The sequence below is a fragment of the Malaya genurostris genome, chromosome 2 (assembly GCF_030247185.1).
Source record: "Malaya genurostris strain Urasoe2022 chromosome 2, Malgen_1.1, whole genome shotgun sequence".
Taxonomy (NCBI): Eukaryota; Metazoa; Arthropoda; class Insecta; order Diptera; family Culicidae; genus Malaya; species Malaya genurostris.
In genome coordinates this window covers 19,957,564-19,979,147 of record NC_080571.1, presented here as the reverse complement: position 1 = coordinate 19,979,147, position 21,584 = coordinate 19,957,564, and the positions used below count along the sequence as shown (strand labels likewise).

General features: G+C 38.4%; 1 protein-coding gene across 2 annotated transcripts in view; it reads right to left on the bottom strand.

Annotated features, from left to right (window-relative positions):
* LOC131430887 (disheveled-associated activator of morphogenesis 1) overlaps nt 1–21,584 on the bottom strand; it is a 232,528-nt gene that overhangs the window by 92,283 nt on the left and 118,661 nt on the right. The window lies entirely within an intron of this gene.

The window sequence follows — 21,584 nt, the reverse complement described above, 5'->3', positions numbered from 1 at the left end:
TTCTTAGTCACTCTAATATCACTCTTTGTATCACTTAGTCACTCTAATATCACTCTTTGTATCACTTAGTCACTTAGTTAGTGATTCAGGTAGCCTTGAAAAAGACTGTAGCCTTGAATCAATGAAACTCTAGGTAGCCAGAAAAAAATTCCAGGAGCCAAGAGCTATACGCGTGCGGTGCGAACGACTGTTCAACACCGACTAATCTCGAAACTTAATTCTGCTCTGTACCTCGATTTCAGTTGCAGAGCTCAGTTTCAAACATCAGATCTAAGGTTCCAGATCTGGAATCAAGATCTTGATCTATAAAATTCTGGACCTGGATTCTAGTCTGAACTGAACGAGTCAACTATGCAGGTTGAAATGCCTAAAGCATCAAGTTTTTACCTTCTTTACTGATGAAGCATGTTCGAAAACGTTACTTTCGAGACATTTACGATCAAAAACTTATCACTCTCCCAGAGTGTATATTTTTAAAAGGTTGTAAGGGATAAACAGTTTCGGCGGTCAAAAGTCTGTACTTACTTTGAAGTTTTACAAAATTACATTACGCTTCTTTTGAATGTTGCACCTTAATTTTTGTTAAGGGGTTAGTGCCAATTTCGAAAATAAAAAAAAAAAATTTTTTCGCACAATAATTTTTTTTTCTATCTCGTTTTGAAGAGAAAAACATTTGAAATATTTTTGCTGGAGATTTAATAAATATTTTTGCTGCAGATTTAATAAATAAATAATTTAAAAAAAAAAATTTTTTTTGATATATTCACTTTATTTTAAAAACAGTTTTTTTTTTAATTTATCTACATAGAATCTACCTCTATCACCTCAGTATCTACTACAAAGTGCGCGTAAACACGCATAAACAATCTCATGCTTGCACGCGCAACTTAAGCAAATTGTTGTGATTTTTATTTGGTTTACTTTTTGACAGTTAACAATATTAGAAAAAGTTTAAGTGGAACTCAATGCAATTTTTTTAGGCCTTTTCAAAGTGGGTTTTAAATATTGAAAATCCGAAAAATTATCAAAAGTTCAACACATATTAAAAAAATCGAAAAATGTTTTTCAAACAAAATATGAAAAAATATTATAAGAGTACAAACCTTTACGAAGAGATTTAATTTTTAAAGGCGTAAATAAATTGAGTTATCGAGAAGCAACACGTTTTTAAGACGATATGTTGATCGTGCGACGCTCACTTAGAGATGTGTGAAGCAGCTCATACCGGTGAACAGCTCCAAACCGATCAGCTCACCAAAGGGAATCGATTCAATGTATCAGCTCATCAGCTCATTTAGATTGAACTAAAGGTTTGTTTTTCATATGCATGATCGAAATCATTGATGCACAAAGAACAATGCTATGCGAACTAACTTGTCTGCGAATTATTATTATGTCATATTTGAGAATATCTGCATAAGTGGCATCCCTGAATGTACCTTAGCCTACTGTGTGAGAGGTAAGATTGCTTATTGACAATGGCTCATTCAATCTGTTAAAGAAGGATAGATGCACAATTGGAAGAACAAACAAAAGCTCATGCACACATTTCTTCTCATTTATAACTCGCTCTTCAAGAGCCAAAAATCCGATCAGCTCGTAGCTTGTTTCCACTTTACCAGCAGGGATGCCAGGTCATTTTTTCAAAAATCTGTGATCAAGCCAAAAACCTGTCTGTGCAAAATCGGTGCACGTTTCTCCGTTTCCATAATAGCTGATCGGAATCATTTTGGTAAGCATTTTCGCTCTGAAATTTTTGGTGCTAAACTGTGATCAACTTCAAAAATCTGTGATCGATTTCAGAATCTGTGAAAATATGTGCCATTTTTTAAACCCGTGCAAAAAGTTGAAAATCTGGGAAACACAGATTAATCTGTGAACCTGGCATCCCTGCTTACCAGTGCGGTGAACTGGTAAGTTGCGGTTCTTTTTTAAAAAAAAGCTGTGAACTATCAGCTCACTTTAAAGATTCGATTCACTAGAATAGCTCAGGAGTGAATTGGCCATCTCTACGCTCACTGCAAAAGTGAATTACAGAAATAGCAGACGCGTGACGCCCTCCGTTTCTTAACCATTCATGGTTTCAGCATGGCCATAGTGAAAATGAGTCACACGAATAGTACTCAGGATATTCTCATTGAAAAATAAATTGGATTAGGAATATATTTTCCTATAAGTATTGTAAAAGTTTGCTGCATAAAGCTGCATGTTTCGCTTAGGCACAAGGTTTCCTAGGTAAAAAAAAGTAAAATGATGTATAACTTTTCCAGAAAAGAATATACCTATGCATTACCTTTTACAAAATTATGGGATTTTTCATTTTCTTCAATTATTCCAAACAAAGTATGCATAAAAAATAACTCGAAACAAGTTATGAATAAAAAACTGATTTTAAGGGGGTTGTTATAAAAACGCTTCGTATATCCGAAACGGTGCAACCTAGGCTTTTGGTATATTTGACAAAGTAAATTATTTTCAATAGTTCTAAAACTTTGTAGAAGAAAAAATTTTTCTACCTCTTCAGAAAAAAAAATTATGGTTATATTTTTTGTCAAAGTAGACCATGAACAATTTGGAGATAGAATCAAATTACGCGGTATATATTTGTAAATAATTTCTTGAAAGAAACTATATGTATTAAAAGAACGGTTTGACAGCTACTGATTTATGTCCACGTTTTTATTGAGTCGAACCACTGTGCGTCGTCCGAGACAATCGAATAAATCACTTACAAGCAGAACGGCAGAAACAACTGACAAAACAGTTTATTAACAATACGGCGATTTTGAAATGAGTTAAGCTTACCATTAAACGAAACAGCCGGTAACAGGGGAAAAAACCTTTGATAATGGAATTTGAACCTTTGATAATGGATTTTGAACGTTCGTTTGTTATGCATGGGCTTAAAGAAGACTATACCTTCTTACACGACGTTCGGTTGGGACACAAGAATTCCGTGGAAATCGCTTGTCACATACGACCATCAACTGGTCACATGCTAATATTGCCAAAAACACGTGTTCAATATGGTAAGCTTAGCGAGAAATAGGACAAGAAGTGATTGTGATACACCCAAGAACGAACGAAACCACCATCTTCAACCTGCAAACATACAACATGGTTCAGCACTTCTTAAAAGTATGAAGAAAACGTTACATTTGTATATAAAAATATCTTGAATTCAATAATAAATAACTGAAACACAGGAAATTGTTTTTGTTCCAATTCTATCTGAAGCAAGCTTTAGGTCTGCAGATTTATCTGCAAATCTTCTGATTTCTAAAATAAGCTGAAGACATGTTTGAAAATCATGATATTCACCGGCCCGTTTTATTGCATGTTGGATGAACCAAACGGTAGAATTACCATTCTTGGCCAGGTTCCGAATCAATCAGGAATCCGGAATTAAAACAAATTGGCTCAAATGGCACGTTCCCCTTGATATTTGGAGATTTGTGCCTTGCCATCAATTTGTTTTTAGCATCATTTTCCCGATATATAAGAGGGAAGGATTGAAGGGAAATGGTAAGGTTTGGACCAGGAGGATGGGAAAAATTGACGACACAAAAACACAAAAAAGCAGAAGTAAATTCTGCACTCCTAAGGGATGCTGAACAGTCTGATGGGGATCACATTTAGTGGAAGCAGAAGTAAATTCTGAACCTCTACGAGGTCCCGAACAGTCTGCTGTAAAACCTATTTAGGTTTGTTACTATGTGCGTTCTTTCTGATGAACGATGCACAGTTAATAAAACCTCCAACCCCCGAGAGGATTTATAGATTTTACAAAAGCGACACCATTTTGCACTCCCGGAAGAATTCAGAACGATTTACAGTATGTACGAGCAGAAGTAAATTCGATACCCCATTAAGGATGCCAAACAGTCTGCTAAACCCTATTTAAAGTCAATACAGAAAGAATTCATTCACTCCAGGAAGAACGATGAACCCTTCTGGCTATAGCTCCTTATAACATTGGGTGAGAAACGAAAGAATATCCTTCAATTTTAGCTCTGCATACACAGACTCAATCATGTATGGAGAACCAAAAACCCGGATACGTAGTTGCGTCAATGCGGGGCAGTTACATATCAGATGATATGCAGTACCATAATCGCATTCACACAAATCACACGAATAATACTCAGCACGTTGAATAGAAGCCATGTGATGACTGAGTTTGCAATGTCCAGTCAGACCTCTGACAAGAATACTGCAATGATGCTTGGAGAAATGCAGTAGACACTTTGACATTTTTAGATTTAAATCTGGTAAAAATGCTTTTGTCTGAGCGCAAGTTTGCAAGCTGCGCCAATAGCTGGCATGTTTGGATGCAGCCCAACAACGAATCTTGGGCTTTATCCAACTAGTTGAAAGTGGTAAAGCTGGTTCTGGACCAACGAAATCATTCGTTGCACCAGCTCTAGCCAACTCATCAGCCCATTCATTTCCAGTAATACCAGAATGGCCGGGTACCCATAAGAATTAAACAGCATTTGAAATGCTGAGGTCTTCAATTTGAGTTCAACATGCGATCACTAGATTCGACCATGAGTCATTCGAACTTAGTGCTTTTAATGCTGCCTGACTGTCGGAACAAAAATAAATTCGTTTACCACAGATTCTCTGCTGAAGTGCCGATTGTATTCCACACAGAATCGCGTAGATTTCTGCTTGGAACAAAGTACAGTAACTACCAAGTGAATGAGACTGCTCTAGTCTCTCATTTCACGACAGTAGACACCAGCACCAGCACGACCATTCAACAGAGAGCCGTCCTCTCGAAGAGGATGACTCACATTGAATGTTTTGAAAGGAAAACTGCATGTGAGAGTTAGGTCAATAGGAGCGAGTAAATACTCATCCCACGTAACCATTTGAGACCACAAGCTAGTGTGGCTGGTAGCATAATCTAAAGGATTACTGTTCCAAAGCCCTGTAACCTTAAGACGGTATGCACAAGATAATGCTTCTTGTTTTAGGAACACATGTAGTGGTTTAATGCACAGTAGCGCCTCTAGAGCAGCAGTAGGAGTTGTCGTGAATGCTCCTGTCATCGCTATTAGGACCATCCCTTGGAGATGATTTAGCTTTGACTGAACTGTCGCGACTTCTCCTTTCTGCCACCATACAAGGCATCCATATGCTAAAATTGGTCTAACGATTGTTGTGTAGATCCAATGAATGTATCTGGGTTTGAGTCCCCATGATTTTCCAAAAGCTCGTCTGCATTGGCCGAAAGCCATGCAAGCTCTCTTAATTCTGTAGTCAATGTGAGCAGACCGGGAGCGGGTCATTTTGCCGAAAGCCATTTCGCCGAAAGTCGTTTCGTCGAATGCTATTTCGCCGAATAGGTCATTTCGCCGAAAGTCGTTTCGCCGAAAGGGTCATTTTGCCGAAAGGGTCATTTCGCCGAAAACCGTTTCGCCGAATGCATGTATTTACTGAAAATATTGTGCTCAGTATAATTAGTATCCAATTGTTTGGTCACCATAGTATTAAAACCATAAGTCGTCTTGTTGAAACCAAACGCCGGCAAAGCCATATATGTCAACTTTTCGCATCTATCCGGTTAACGAGAACGCATCGCTAAGAATTTTATTTGAATTGTTTGGTAATCACTTCGCAAAACAACCATTAAATTTCTTACACACATTGAAATCCCTACTTGGTTGTTGTTCTACTATGTGCTGTTACGGTGTATTTCCTTTGGATTGCCATAGTTACCATGTCTGTTTATCTAAAGTAACAAAACTTGTGTTTTCCATGGTAACGATCAATTTTATGCTTAGCAAACCTTGACAATTTTTTGAAAAGAAAATCATTCTAGTCATACGTTTGAAATAAATCAGTTTGTAATTTTATGATTATGGACTGTGCTCCAGAAATATTAAAAAGTTGTCAAGGTGGCGATATACTATTGTGGAAATTTTATTTGTATTGTATTAACAAGCACGTAAATTTCAAAAATACGAAAATTTTACATTTTTTTCTGTTCTGTAGACTGACCACTATTTCTACTGGGATTGTCGCTATAGAAACCGTCGTAACCAAGAAAAAGGTAGCAGTAGGTAAGAATTATAACAAGGTGGAATGGAGGAATACATGTTGTCATTGGAACAGGAACTGGCCATTCACATTCTCCTGATCCAACCGAGGTGGACGCGATCAGACTGCGCTTGAGCACTAAGCGTCATGCCACATCTGATAGTGGTCCACCGGCGAGAATAGCGAGAAAAGCGGCAGTTGCATTATCATCAGAAGTGCAACTAAAATTTTCAGCAAATGCCCAAAAAAAGGTAATTCGACGAGCACGATTAGATTGCTTTTCCCGAAGAATATTACCGTACAATCGACGGAGATCCGTTTTTTCGTGGAAAGATTAGCATTCAGGATGGGCATGCTCTTTTGTTTGTCGCCTATGAGGACATAAGAAGGCTTGGACAAGCAAAGTTTTGGATTGCGGATGCAACTTTTGATACTGTTCCCGGAGAGTACCGACAAATGTTTACCATCCACGCAAGTGTTGCGCCAGATCATAAACATACAATCCCAGCGGTGTATGTTTTAATGACAAATAAAACCGAAGATCTTTATAAAGCTGTGCTTGATGAACTCTCAAATGTTGCGAATGATATAGAAGTATATCTAACGCCACGAATGATATTGACGGACTATGAAAAAGGTATGCTTAACGCTTTTCATCTCGAATATCCAGATACTTCGCAAGTTAGATGTTTTTTCACTTCAGTCAAAATATCTGGAAGAATGTACAAAAAACTTGGTTTAGTTCCATTTATTTCTGCGAACAAAAATGCTGCACTATTTTTAAAAAGGCTGCGATCTTTACCTTTTGTGCCATTTGATATGATTCCTCGAGCATTCGATCTAATTCGCCAAACTGCACCAACAGAAATGAAGCCGTTGATTAAATATGCAGAGGAAACATACGTTCTGGGTCGAAAGAAGTTTGGAAAATCAGTAAAACGATGCCCACTAATTTTCTCGCCCCAGTTATGGTCTATATATGAAAATACAATAAACGATCTGCCTCGAACTACTAATAATGTTGAATCTTGGCACAATCGATGGGCCGCATTAGTAGGAGGCCATTATGTAAGCACTATTCGGATTGTAAAGGAAATGCAATTAGAACAAAAAGCTGCATCAGGTCGCATTGCTGTTTTTCTTGCTGGACGTGTCACAGTTCCCAACAAAAATGTTCAAAAAAGGAATGAAAACTTTAAAAAAAATTGCGCTAAGCCTAAAAAAAATACGAACTTATTGATTATCTGAGCGCCATTGCAAATGAAATTTAGCTTAAATAAACATATATGAAAACAAAACGTTCTTAACTGTGTGAAAGAAATACTAGCGGGCCATTACGCTGAAATCCAGTCTGTCGGAAATCCAAGGTTATTAAGTTTCCTTAACAAACCATCAGCGACTAGGTTCCAAAGGTTCGAATTGCGCTTGAAGCGATTCCTCATCTTCCCTGCGTTCCTCGAATTCTCTGCTTTGCGAAACCCAACATGAAAAATCATTAATTGTTACTCGAACTGTTAATGGAATGTCAAATGAGAGAATTACCATTGAACTCCATTAATTTTACATGCGTCAATATACGAAGTATAACAGACGTAAAAATACAGATACATATTTCGGATGTTAATTACATCCTTCTTCAATCTGGCAGATACTGTTTAAACAGTATTTTGAATTGGTTCTCTCATGAAAGAACATCTGAGCTGTGCGGAAAGCATAACGGTGAGAAACTTTTATTTGTGTGAGTGTTCGAGTAGAGCGTGCCTAGTTGAGAAACAGTACCGATTTCGTTCAACGCACTGTCAAGCATTCGAATTTTTCAGAAACGCAACTCAGAGTGCAGGTTTGGTAGCTTGGAGTAGTTTTGAATAATCAATTTTAAGAACAAACTGAGTTGCATTTAAAATGCAATATCGGCCACAAATCAGGAAACCAACGATGTCACTGACATTCAAGGAACTGTATTTGATTTCTGAAACGTGTAGCGAACATATTCCGCAAAATCGATTGCAGCAGGTGTGTGTTTTCACGATTCATTTCGAAGTCAAAATGTACATCAATAGTGCTGATCATCATTGTTCAACTGTAAGCGTGCTGTGTACGGACAACGTACCGACATGGATGGCGATAGACAAATTACATACCCCAATCGTTCGAATTTAAGCCAGTTCTGCCACAGGCTTGTAATTGAATTAGACATGCCACCAGCACCGTGGGCAATAAAAGCACTGCCTTTCCCATGCATTGGAAATTTTACACCGCCAATTCAGTCTGTCACAGCCTTGGGAAAAATAAATACACCAAAATCAATTGCCGCGGCTACAGCGCCGCGACGACCACCCATTCATCGCGATTAACCGTGTTGGCGTGCCGTCACGTATTTATTGCTAGGTCGGGTACCTGTTCGTGTCCCAACGTGGTAGGCTGGGCGTTCGTGTCTTGTCCTTTCGTTGATGTCTTTCTAACTTGTTCCGAGTGTGTTGTTGGTGGGTCATCGTTTTTCTGCCGCACTGAATGCGGATGTTGTACGGGACGTAGCTTTCAGCGAACATTACGAACTTTTTCCTATCGTAACTTTCGGTTATTGCTGCTAGCAAGTAACATTTTACTGGATTTCATCAAACAAATCATTAATTGCACAGAACAACTACGCTAACAAAATTTCCAACTAACTTTTTTATTTACAATCTCCCACACTCAGAGTAATGACACATCAAGTGAATGTCTCTCACCGAAAAACTCCAGCTGGGTGAAACAGATACTCAATAGCCATTAGCACTAATTAGACTAAGCTATGAGAGCTTTTCTGTTGCGCTGTCAGCATCTCAACAAAGGAGGCATGGACAGTCATTGCCGCAGCGGCAGCAGCAGCACAATTTGTTCAAAACAAATCTCAGCAACCATCATGAAGACGTCATTTCACCACTCCAACTAAGTGTTAGGCATGCTATTATTTCAAGGGGGTTCTTTTCATATGGCAATCCGCAAAGAAAACCTTGCCTACTGCTTTCCAGTGGATTTTTTCCCATCTGATAAACAGGGCTGGCAATAATCAACTCAGTACTTCATCATCACCGAGTTCAGCTCACCTGCAAATCGGTTTCAAAAGCATCACTGAACGAGTTGAGTAACTGGGTAACCATTCGTATAGAGAAAACATCGTCTCAACATCGTAGTGTCAAGCAATCAGCAGATGAGCGCTGACTGCTCATCAAATATTAGAACCCACTGAGACACGATTTGTGAGTTGTGATTTGATGGGTTTGCACATCAACACATTAAATCAGATTCTTATGAAACTGTCTCGCTTGTATTCCCCACCCACCAGAGTTGCCATGGGCGGCCAATGTTCGAATCGATGCCATTTCAATCCATTTCTCAAGACATGTTCTCGCATGCTGGAGAACGCATTCGTTTTAGTAGCCAGTTGTGTTTAGCTCGAGACATGAAAGTCAATCGTTTATGGTATACATCACACTACGGTTCGACATTTGTTTTCGTACATTAATGCTCGTGTTCGTTTTGAGTACCAGCAAAAACAAAACCGAAAATCTGGGTTGTGTTGGCAGCTCTGTGGTTTAAGAATACACTCACCGGTGTAGCTCGGTAAAGTGATGCCAAACTCAGTACTCACTTTTTAAAACTAGGAATGAGAGTTAAATGCTATGAAATCAAAACTGAGAACCATCAATACCATCATAATTTGATGTCAGCGGTGCTCTGTATAGGTGAGTGTGTTTGTTTAAATCAGCGATGATTTTCATCTTTACCATCATTTTTCGGATTGCATCGTAAATCATGTGATGAGCTGATGAATAGAAAAAATCAAATCTTATGAGCGAGTTTTTGCCACCCTTGCTGATAAAAGAAATGTATCTTTTGAGTATAAAAAAAACTTTTTTACTTCTAACTCTTACTTTCTACTGCGGAAAAAAATAACAACCTGATACAGGAGCGTTTTTGAAAACACTTTCGTGCCTCCTGGTTCTGAATCAAACCTAATATTGACAATCACAGAAAATATAACAAAAATATCATATTATATCGAAACTTTTTTTTAGCGCAATCTCCTCAACGCCGACACCCTCCAATCACCGAGTGGATGACTTCAAATTCTCAGAATTGTATTGATGCCAAATCGTAATTTAGTAACAACTCGGCGAATTTTCATTTCAACTTGCCGTAGGCTTGCTTAGCCAACGCCACTTTAGACGAACGAACCGATTTGGCAAATCGCAAATTGGCCGGCTAATTGAGCACCTAACTCAATTTGCACGCAATCGCAATCACGTGGGGGGATGCAATACCATCATAATGCACAATCAGAAAAGTTTCAGTCCGTGGTGGTGCCGGTGATGATTGTGATGAGTGATGAGCACTGACACTAGCGAAGCAGCTGCTAGTCTAGTCGGTCGGGTGTCAAATACTCAAATAGAAGAAAGCAGGTTTGTCAGGTTGGATTGATTTTTTTTGGGGGCAACAAGCGGTCACAATTTGTTGCAGAAATAAGTGCAATTCGGTACATGGCTTCTAACTACAAAGGGGACCGCGGCGGTGCCGCTTTGATCTGCATATGATAGCTATCTCGCCGAATTGAACTCGATTCAATATGAACTGTTATAGATTAATGTATTTCATCAGTTTCAAGGTTATGTATCCAACATTCACAGGTGGAGAGACTAAATTTGTGCACAAACATCTAAAATTTAAATTTTTTCTAGCAGAAATGTAGAAAATTTGAAATCGCAAACCGCATCTGTATCCAATAACAAACCCCATTAAATAAGTCATTTTCTTTCACCTGATGGGTGAACCGCATCGGATATAACTTCCAAGTTTTATACCTCCAACGCACAGTAATTTGAATTGACAAAAACGTGAACTTTATTCGGTAGCTTCTCGGTGTTAATTTTAGACATATAGTTGCTTTTACGGAATTCCTTCCACATATATACCGCGTAATCTGATTACATTAAAAATTGTGCATGGCCTACTATGACAAAATCTATTAATGTAACTTTTCTTCATGAACAGATAGGAGAATGCTTTTCTCTGCAAAGTTGTAGAACTACTAAAAATGAGAAACTTTGGCGAAAACACCATAAGCCTAGATGGCACTGTTTCGGATATATGAAGCGCTTTCCATGACCACCCCCTTAAATTATTTTATAAAGCAAAACATCTTTCGAGTTGATTTTTCACGTATACTTTGTTGAGAGTTATTGTAAAGAATCAAAAAACTCAATATTTTGTTGAACAGAGTACATCGGAGTACCTTTTTATTCCAAAGTCATACAACAGTTTAACTCTTTTTTACTCTATCTTTGACGACTTATAGAAGATAGAGTCGATGGTCAAAATGCAAGTTCAAATACTGATAAAATAATGCTTCTAGTTCCTATTATTTGTATTTAATTTTCCCAAATGATACCTTTTTTTAATCAATCCGCATATGATTTTGCGTAATTATTCTTCGATGTTTTCATAGTTCATGAAATAATTTTCATGGCCAATCGACGAATCGAAGATAGAAATTGTATAAAACCCTAAAATTATTCCCTTAAATCTAAATTCCATGAGATATAGATAAGAGTTCCTCTTTAAAGTTTTTGTCAATATTCATGGTACTTCCAGAAATGGTATTCAGAGACCAGCATAACCCAAAAAAGATCGTATGTCTATGAATTAGTATGACGAAAAAATTGAAATAGTTTTGAGCCCAACTTTGAAGATTTATAATTTCAAAATTGGAAGCCTGAATCGGATAAAATTCACAAATTTTGTGTAGAACCATTAGTTTATTTTATTTAAATTTTTATTTATTGAAAAAAAAAATTATTCCCTTAAATCTAAATTCCATGAGATATAGATAAGAGTTCCTCTTTAAAGTTTTTGTTAATATTCATGGTACTTCCAGAAATGGTATTCAGAGACCAGCATAACCCAAAAAAGATCGTATGTCTATGAATTAGTATGACGAAAAAATTGAAATAGTTTTGAGCCCAACTTTGAAGATTTATAATTTCAAAATTGGAAGCCTGAATCGGATAAAATTCACAAATTTTGTGTAGAACCATTAGTTTATTTTATTTAAATTTTTATTTATTGAATTCGTTTTGGCCTTCTTTTAGCTTCTCTAGTCTCGATACTTTCGGAAACAGAATTCGGAAATCTATGTGGTCGAAATCAGTTAAATTCGTCTAATTGATCATTAGATTTGAAATTTTTGAAAATCAGTGTAGCCATTTTAGAGAAATCGTAGTGCGTTCCACATAAAATTTTTTGAGTACGTTCCGGGATCGAAAACCGAATACCAGTAAAACTGAAATAAGTTTATTTGGTAGTCGACTCTCAAAATCTGTGAACCCGATTAACCCGATAAATTTATGTGAAATTTTTACACTAATCACCCTGTATCTCCTGAACCAGAAGTCGAATCTGATTAAATTACAAGCAGTTTTTATTGGACCTTCAGACCTTTTATTAGAATGTTAGATGGACGAAATCGGTTCAGCCAGTTCGAGTTCCAGCAAAATAAGTGTCATTATTTTAATTTCATTACATATATCATCCTGTTGTTCTGGAACCAGAAGTCAGATCCAAATGATATTCAGAAACCTTATATGGGAGCATAGGACTGTTTATATGAATCAAAGTTTGTATAAATTAGTTGAGCCATCTCCGAGAAAAACTAATGGAATTATTTTTCACTCACAAATTTTCTTACCTCGACGAACCTATTGGAATGGTATAAGGATGTAAGAAGTTATGTTCTTCCAGCAATTATTGTTGCAAGCAGTATAAGTCAATATAAATTTGATTTTTTTTTAATTTGAAAATACTGTTCCAAAATCATTCTAATACATATTTCATGTTCGAACGTTAATGTTGCCAAAAACGAACCGTGCTAAAATCGTAACGTCATGAAAAACGGTGCTGCCATACTCTTTTAGGTGCTAAGAAAAAATTGCATAAAAAAGAGTTGAAAATCGTGTTTCACTTTACTCTGAAACATCGCTTTATCATCAATCCTGTAAAACTCCTACTACTAGAATAAGGGGAAAAATAGCTTACACAAAAGTATCGATATCTCCGTTAAAAATGGACGGATTTTAACAATCTATGGCTTGTTGAACAGCTATTACCGTGTGGAATCTAAGTCTGAAAACATATTCTGTTTTCAAAGTAATTTGTGACAGATACTTTGAAAATTTTGACATAAAACTTCGTATAACTCAAAAAGTAAACATAAGTAACCATTCAATAGCGTTCAGGGTGACGGGGAGACCTTTAATTTGCGACTAGTTTGATCAAAATTGGTCCAGCCATCTCTGAGATCTCGACCTCTTTGTTAACAACACACACACACGGACATTAGCTCAGTTCGTCGAGCTGAATCGATTGGTATATAACACTCGGCTCTCCGGGCCTCGGAAAATTTTTCTAAAGTTTGAGCGAATTCTATACCTATTTTTTATAGTTATGAAAAAAGGCAACAAGAAAGTTTGTTTTTTCTACAAAAAAAACAAGAAATGTTAGTTTTACGTTTCGTCTTAGACTCGTCAGTACATAAGAGTAAATGTCAAACTGTTATGTTACCTAGCAGTTCACTATAAACCGCTAAGCAGATGTAAAGTTATTGCTAAAGACTGTCCTAGAAAGTATGGACGCACTTTGATTTCGCTGTAAATAGTTCACAAGTGTTAGATATTCAAATTTTATTCAATATACTGATAATATTAGACTACAACAACAGAATATTATTCTCAACATTTGCTACTTAGCCATTGTAGACTAGCTGGCGCACCTTCTTGCGAACGTTCCTCATTAATTTCCGTACAGACTTCTTGGCGACAAGTTTTTACACTTTTTTCCAATCTTTTTCGAACTGTTGAATGGTTTCGGCTGCCGAGACATGTTTCCTAAGATGTGCCTTCGTTAATGCCCAAAATTCCTCAATTGGTCGAAGTTGTGGGCAATTTGGTGGATTCATGTCTTTTGGGACGAAAGTGACATTTTTGGTAGTATACCATTCTACCGTTGTTTTCGAGTAGTGGCAAGAAGCAAGATCTGGCCAGAAGACAACAGGATCCTTGTGGCTTCGAATCATGGGTAGAAGTCGTTTTTGTAAACATTCCTCGATGTATATTTCGCTGTTCATTGGAGCAGTGGTGATGAAGGGTTTCGAAATCTTACCGCATCTACAAATTGCTTGCCAGACCATAGCTTTCCTACCAAATTTTTCGACTTCAATCGATATCTCGAACTGGTTTAACACTTGCCATTCTCGCACCGTATAATATTCTGGTCCCGGCAAGGATTTGTAATCGAGTTTCACGTAGGTTTAGTCGTCCACGATTATGCACTTCAAATTTCCAGCAAGAATCGTACACACCAAAAAAAAATTGAATTTTACAGGTGACTTAATCTCTCATACGATGTAATTCATAGAGACCTAATTTGTCAAATGACGATAAATCTCATTTGTAATGACTTAATGTTAGATGAGCTTGAATTTTTCTGGTTTCGACTGTAACTTGCGTTCTCCTAGCGGTGCGACTGTATGAATTTAAATGCACCTTTTATCAGCCAAGCAGATGTATGCTTCTGTGGCTCGGTCGACTAACAGACGTAATCGCGATCCAATGATTCTCGGTTCAAGTCGCGGCGTTTGCTCAGTATTCTTTTTTTTTTTATTTCAATGCATTTCATGTATGGAGTTTTAGACACAATATTAAATGTTCTTTCACGTTAATTTGCGTAAGCTGCGACGCTCCATTTATGTGTATCTAGTAAGATGTAAAATCACAGGGTTTTTTTAAGTGTGTATTGAACAGCTTTCGAAATTCCGGCTGATCGATGCTTCTTGTTTCGGACTACGTTTTGGTTGTTTCTGCTTCATATAGGTTCGAAGATTCAAACGTTCTTTAGCACGAAGAACATTTGACTTCGAAGTGCCCACTTTTTTGGCCACATCCCGAACTGAAACCTCCTTCTTTTGCTCGAACGCCTTCAGTATACGTTTATTCAACTGAGGGTTAGCAGGACCTTTTTTTTCGACCCGTTTGCGGTTTATCCTAAAAGGTGTTATCCACACCGAACTTCCTGATTGCATTTCGCACGGCTTTTTCACTTACTCCTTCCGTTTTTGCTATCTTTCTCAGCGACAGTCCGCGTTCTGTGCACCATTTGTACACAATCTTTCGACGTTGTTCTGCTGAAAGTCCACGCATTTCGAAGCATGAATAACTAATGAAAACGAATAAACAACTGCACAAGTGGTTAGAGAAGAGTGTAAACAACAGGACGCAGCCATAAAAATTGACAGATTTTGAACGATTGCGAAATGGCAGCGGTTTTTGGTTGCGTCCATACTTTCTGGGACAGTTTTTATATGCAATACACTTTTACTGTTTGCACCGAAGTGCAAAGTATTTGCTGACGTGCCGGACGAAAACAAATTTCGGCTTATACTGGCCGATTTAGATAGTGGTCATTTAGGAGTTAGCTTATTTTTGAGCTAGAGCACATCACCCAATGACGAATTTCCTACCAAATCAAACAAATGTTGACAGTTTTCTTTTTTTAACATACTCCCTTTTTTAACATATAGACTTTGTCACAAAAAGCCAGTTTACATAATTTGTTGTCTCTTGAACTGGGCAAAACTGTAAACCGGTTCGAAAAATGACAATTCCTACAAAAAAGTGTTGTACTAATGATAAGTAAAATTTTGAACCTCAAGCCCTACGATGAAAAATCGATTTTTCAATTAGAAATCAACTCACTGCCTATCTCATATCAATCATACTCTCATACCTTCTGATCAAAATTGAGCCGGACTGGTCCATTTACACCGCGCGCGTAAACCCAATCGGTATTTTTTTCCTTGGTTGGTACAACTTTCTTTGACATTCTTGTTAAGTTTGAGTGGGATATGACAATTAGTCTGGCTATTTTTACTATGGACAAAATTTGAACTGCGAGTTTGCTTGAAGTTTTATGTTCCAAATATAATTTCGGCTACGGAATCATTGAAAATGTTGCAGATATGTTTCGAGGAGTCTACTCTATTCGAGTGGCGTAAACAATTAAGTGAGGGTATTTACGTCTTTTGCAGTGTCTGGATGCATGCGTTTTGATGGACGATGAGACTTATGTAAAGGAGGACTCAAAAACCTTTCCAAGTCCACAATGCTTTACTGTCGTCGTTGGGGAAGATGTGAGCGATGCGGACAAGTCGATTCAAGTGGAGAAATTCGGTCGAAAGGTACTGGTATGACAAGCAATATGTTCCTGTGGTTTGAAGTCAAAAGAGATTGCTGCCATAGTACATCTCCACTGTTTTGGCCGGATTTAGCGTCGGCGCACTATGCCAAAACTACCCTCAATTGGCTTGCGGGGAAGGGTATACATTTCGTTGAGAAAAATATTAATCTACCAAATTGCCCTCAGCTTCGACCTATCGAACGTTGCTGGGCAATCGTGAACAGGGTCTTCAAGAAGACTGGTAAGGTAGTTGGGAATGCAGGAGTTCAAAAAAATTTGGGCTCAAGCGTTCAAAAAAATGCGATGCCACACTTGTCCGGAACTTGATGAAGAACGTTCGATCAAAAGTTCGAAAATTCGTTAAGGAATAACTTAAATTTCATCGGGTTTTCATTATGCTCAAGTTTAACCTCGTACAATAAAGGATCAATTTTTAGCTTGAATTAAATATCGTTTTTTTATCATAATTTGAAGGGAAAATACGTGGATAGCTTATTTTCGATACACTCCTTAGGGTGCTAAGCATCTCTCGTGGAATAACAAGAAAGTGCGAGTTCTTCACAATGACCTCTTCGCTAGTTTTAAGCCAGTTTTGTTTCCAAATAGCCCAACTAGTTTATCTTCGATAAGAAACCCGTCTATAATTGATCTGGTCGGGCCAATTTTATTTCTCTCTCCTTTTTCAGAATGCTATCAGAAAACCAAAGCGAAAAAAATGGTTGATGCATTGAAACTGACTTTGTTTCACAGAAAAATACAAGACTTTATTTTTATCGTGATAACATATATGTTTTTATGTACTAATCGCATCTAAACTATCAACTAAATTTCGAAGACATTGTCAGGTGGGTTTTTCCATATTCTGCACCGTTTCCAAGAAAATTTAATTTGAAACGGGAAAATAGCAAAAAACCTACCACTTTACGGTACTGTCCTCAGCCCTTAAGACTTATTGTCGGATAAATAAGTATAGAAATCACAGACGCAATCGCACGCCAAACACAAGTACGAAAGAAACCGTGGAAACATTCTACCCTGGTAACCAGTAAGCACTAATAATGGCATTAAAAAAGCCTTTTATGAGCACCAAAAATGCTTATAGTTCTATATCTGCAATCTGAAAGCTCATCTGTTGTAAATCAATCAGAATTAAGCTTTCAGAATGCACACCAGCCATAAATAAGCATTTCCTATGAATAGGCTTATATTTTGCCAAAACTAACCTAAATTCAGTCTCAAGTGCGTTTGAAATGCCAATTAGCGATTTTTTGCTGTCATAATAAGGCATTGGTATGTGTTTATTGGTTACCAGGGTGTGCCTACCTACGGGTAAAAATGCCAGAGTGCAATGGATTAATAATTGTTCCCTCTTCACGTGAGTAGGGGCACTTTGCATCCAAAACTCAGTCCAGTCACTTTACGTAAGGTCTTCAACTTCAACGAAATTCCTTTCAATTTCGGTCGGAGAAATTAGCATTCCGAATCCATTGGGTTATTGCTGAAAGTGAACCCGACAAACCGCGGCACCGCATTTTCGCCTAACCGAACTTTGGCGAAACGTTCGAAATTCCACCAATCCAAGCCACCCACTTACATACTATGCGTACATTGTTTGCTATTGAAACTCGATCGCAGGACCCTTGTGTTTTCGTCTGATGACAGCCGCTGGATGGCTTTTGAGAAGAAGTGAAATTTCCGGCCCCCGTCGTCAGCGCTTGCTTCGGTGGGGTTGGGTGTACAATTTTTTGGCGGATTGATTTGAACTTCGCTTTTCCTTTTTGTTTGTTTATCCCGTTATTGTTGATGATGACCTATTAAGATCGCTGTTGTTTCAGATCCGGAACCGAGCTGGAACGAGCAGGCGCCATCCATCATTAGGGGAAAGATTTATGTATTTTTGGAGCGAATTTGCAGTTTAAGATGAAACGGTTTGGGGTTGCTTCGATCGATGCTTACCTGGAAGAAAAAGAGAAAATGGAAAATAATTTAAGATGATGTATTGGTTTAGCTGGCTCCCATCCATCCCAGAAATAAGAAAAAAAAAATGAATAGTTATAGGTCAAACTTCGGCCATGCAACCGACAATGTATCAAAAACTTTTTTAACCGAACCGAAAGCCCCCCCTACGGCTTCGTTCCGGGTCATTAGCCGACCTGACCACAATAACATATCGACTACTTGGCGAAACCAGACACGATTGTAAATAGCATATTTAGTTCCTCCTTACTCACGTCACCTGCACTGAAAGCAAATTATATTGAATAAATAATTTATCGGCCGCAGGGTGACCGGCATCGTTCCGAACACCGCACCGTAGCGCCTCGTGTGAGGCGGCACCGCGCCGGCTAGTTCATAACCGCGTGGCCTCCGAGAGCCCAGGGGGGGCTTTTGTGCAAAACCGCTAGACTGTCAAGATGGCTAAGATTACGGAGCTTACTTCGAAGCAGTAGAGCTTCAACGAGCGGTTTTCGGGTTGCCTTCGAAGTGGATCGGCACGCGGGTTCCGCCTGTAGCACCGTGACGTGACTTGACAGCGAGACCAGCAAAAGGTGATTAATTAAAAATCGATTACGGTACAACCACCTCATCGCGAACGGGACCTGGCGCCAAAAGTGCTCATAGTTTCCGGACTTTGGTTTTAGAGATAGAGAGACATCGTGAAAGTGCCTTCTGAGTCACTGGTAGGAGCTTGTGTTTGGATTGCACACGGGTTCCGGATTTGTTCTCGCTGGTTACGGCCGGATTGGATGCGGTGTGATAATGACATTGTTGATGACTCCATTTCAGGTTGACATTGGGTTGGCTACTTGACGGACTAAGGTGCCCACGGTCCACACGCAGAAAATACGAACATGGTAGGAGCTAGGAATTGAATGATTGAAAGTTTAAGATTGCACGGAACGAATGAGATAAATTACATTACCGGAAATTATTCAAACCAAAATAAGAAAAACTTTTGAAATTGGCTATTAAAAACTAACTGGACTAAATCATAAGGTAGATACCGGCAAGTTAGTGGTATGGTTCCCGATTCAGTTAATCTGAAACAATAGCCTACAATGCTGGGAGTGAATTTCCGCTTGGTTGAGATGAAGTTCCCTGACTTGCTGCGCCGTGATCGGTCGAGGTTACCGCACAACAACCAAAACAAAAAAAACGTACCGATACGTGAGAAGATTAAATCTGAAAATTACAATTTAATACTCACGACAAAAATTTTACCAACAGAGCGATAGAAATCTATTTCTGCTTGAACCTCCGGCTCCTTTCATCGCCCCTTCCATCGATGGTTCCCGTATGATCATCAAATTAGCACTACATGTACCGAAAGGGGCCACAAGAGTTCAGGTCGCAAATTTGAATAAAATATCAACCGAAGCAATTTGTAACCGCGTCGCTGCCGATCCGACGTGTTTCCTCCTGTCCTCATCAACGAGGAAAGTCGATCACCGAACGGACGAAATCGACATCGACATCGAAATCGTGATCGGAACCGGTGGACACCTTACTGTGCGGTAGGTTTTCGTGCCGAGGTTTTCCAACCGACGGACCATATTTTCTCAAGTCTCAATTAATTGGTTTGGATCGACATCCACGGCAGACCATATCGAAAGCAACAGCAACAAAAAATGATGCTTTGCTTATTAACAACGCTGTCGGACAAGGTATCGTGGAATGTTTGCGAATTGTAGGTACATATATTTTATTGTTTCTCGAAAAGGAATCGGTAATGGACCGCAATTGTGGGTGTCGAAATTCACTGAAATTCAAAACGAACCGTTTCGGTTGGAATGAAGTGTACACAAGTATGTACTAATTGGAACGAATTTGTTTTGCAAAAAGCAATAACATCCAGTTGTAACAATGGACCACACTCCCATCAGGATCCAATGAATAAATCCGCCAGCACTGACATAATTCAAAAGTTATTTTCCACCGGTGCGTTGTCAGTACTTTCACTTTTAAAATCAACCCCGGATAGTGCCGAATTCCTTGACCATATAATATCGGACATCGGAGCAATTGATCGCCGGCACTTGCATTTCGTGTACGTGTACGTGTGTGTGTGTGTGTGCACCGTTGTTTGCGCAGTAATTGCGTTCGAATTCTTTGCCAACGTTGAACACCTCACCAACCCGTGTATGACTATAAATCAGACGATTGTTGAACGATTTATTCCAGCAACGCAAGCCACGGTAAGCTAGGATCGAATTCCCGGAAGCTATGCACGGTGCACGCGATATTCATGCAAGGAAATTAGTGGCGAACACTTCGGTGCGGGTTTAAAGTGTTACGAAATTACGGAAATTTATAGGTTGCAAGGCTACCGCTTCGCTTCGAACCAGTTCCTAAATCATGCCCTCACGGTAAGGATATAAGCTTCGAGTTGTTTCGAAGAAAAGTTCTTTGGAATGCAGTAAAACATGTAACCGAAGTTTCCACCAGAGGTTTGGCAAAAATTGGAACTGCTTGAATTTAGTTTGAGTGAGTTTTTTCTAGCCTAATGTTTCAATCAAATCGTATTTGAACCAATTCGCAATTGAGACGATAAGTCATTGACGTAGAATGAAAATAACATTGGATCTAGTGCCAAACCCTGAGGTATTCAAGAGATATTTCATCTTAAAGTGACTGTTTAGTATTTTACAAAAAATCGTTAACAATTCATATTTATTCATGATATATTTCATGACAAGTACGAAGCCAAATAAGGATCGGTAGCTCGAAGTTTTTCTATTATTCTTTAATGTAGAGAGAGGTTCAGTAGATCGCAAACATTTTCTACTAAGCAATTCCAGGAATGGGTAGCAAGTCATCAGACCCAGTTTAAAATACGTTCATACCGTGTCCAAGACAGCCGACAGAATAAACCGTTCACGGTCGGGACAATAGAAACAAATAAAAAACAATGCAGTGTGCGAACAATAGGACAATTTCGAAATGAGAGATTTAATCGAACAAAAGGGACCGTTTTTTGCGTGAATATGCTTCGGTATTTTAAGGTTTCATGAAATTATTCTAATGATCGTTGGATTAAAGGACATTTTGAAATTTCAATCACTCATCACCCTGTAATTTCCCTGAAATTATTCCTCTGTATCTTTGTATCTTAACGTGTGACAATCGATTGAGCATTCGATGAGATGTCGCAGTGAGTTTCACTTTAGAGTTTTTCGTCATTATTTACGGTACTTCTGGAACTGTTATTCAAGAACCAGCATGCTCGTGTATTTTTTTTAACGAAAAACAGTACATATGTCGTAAAAATC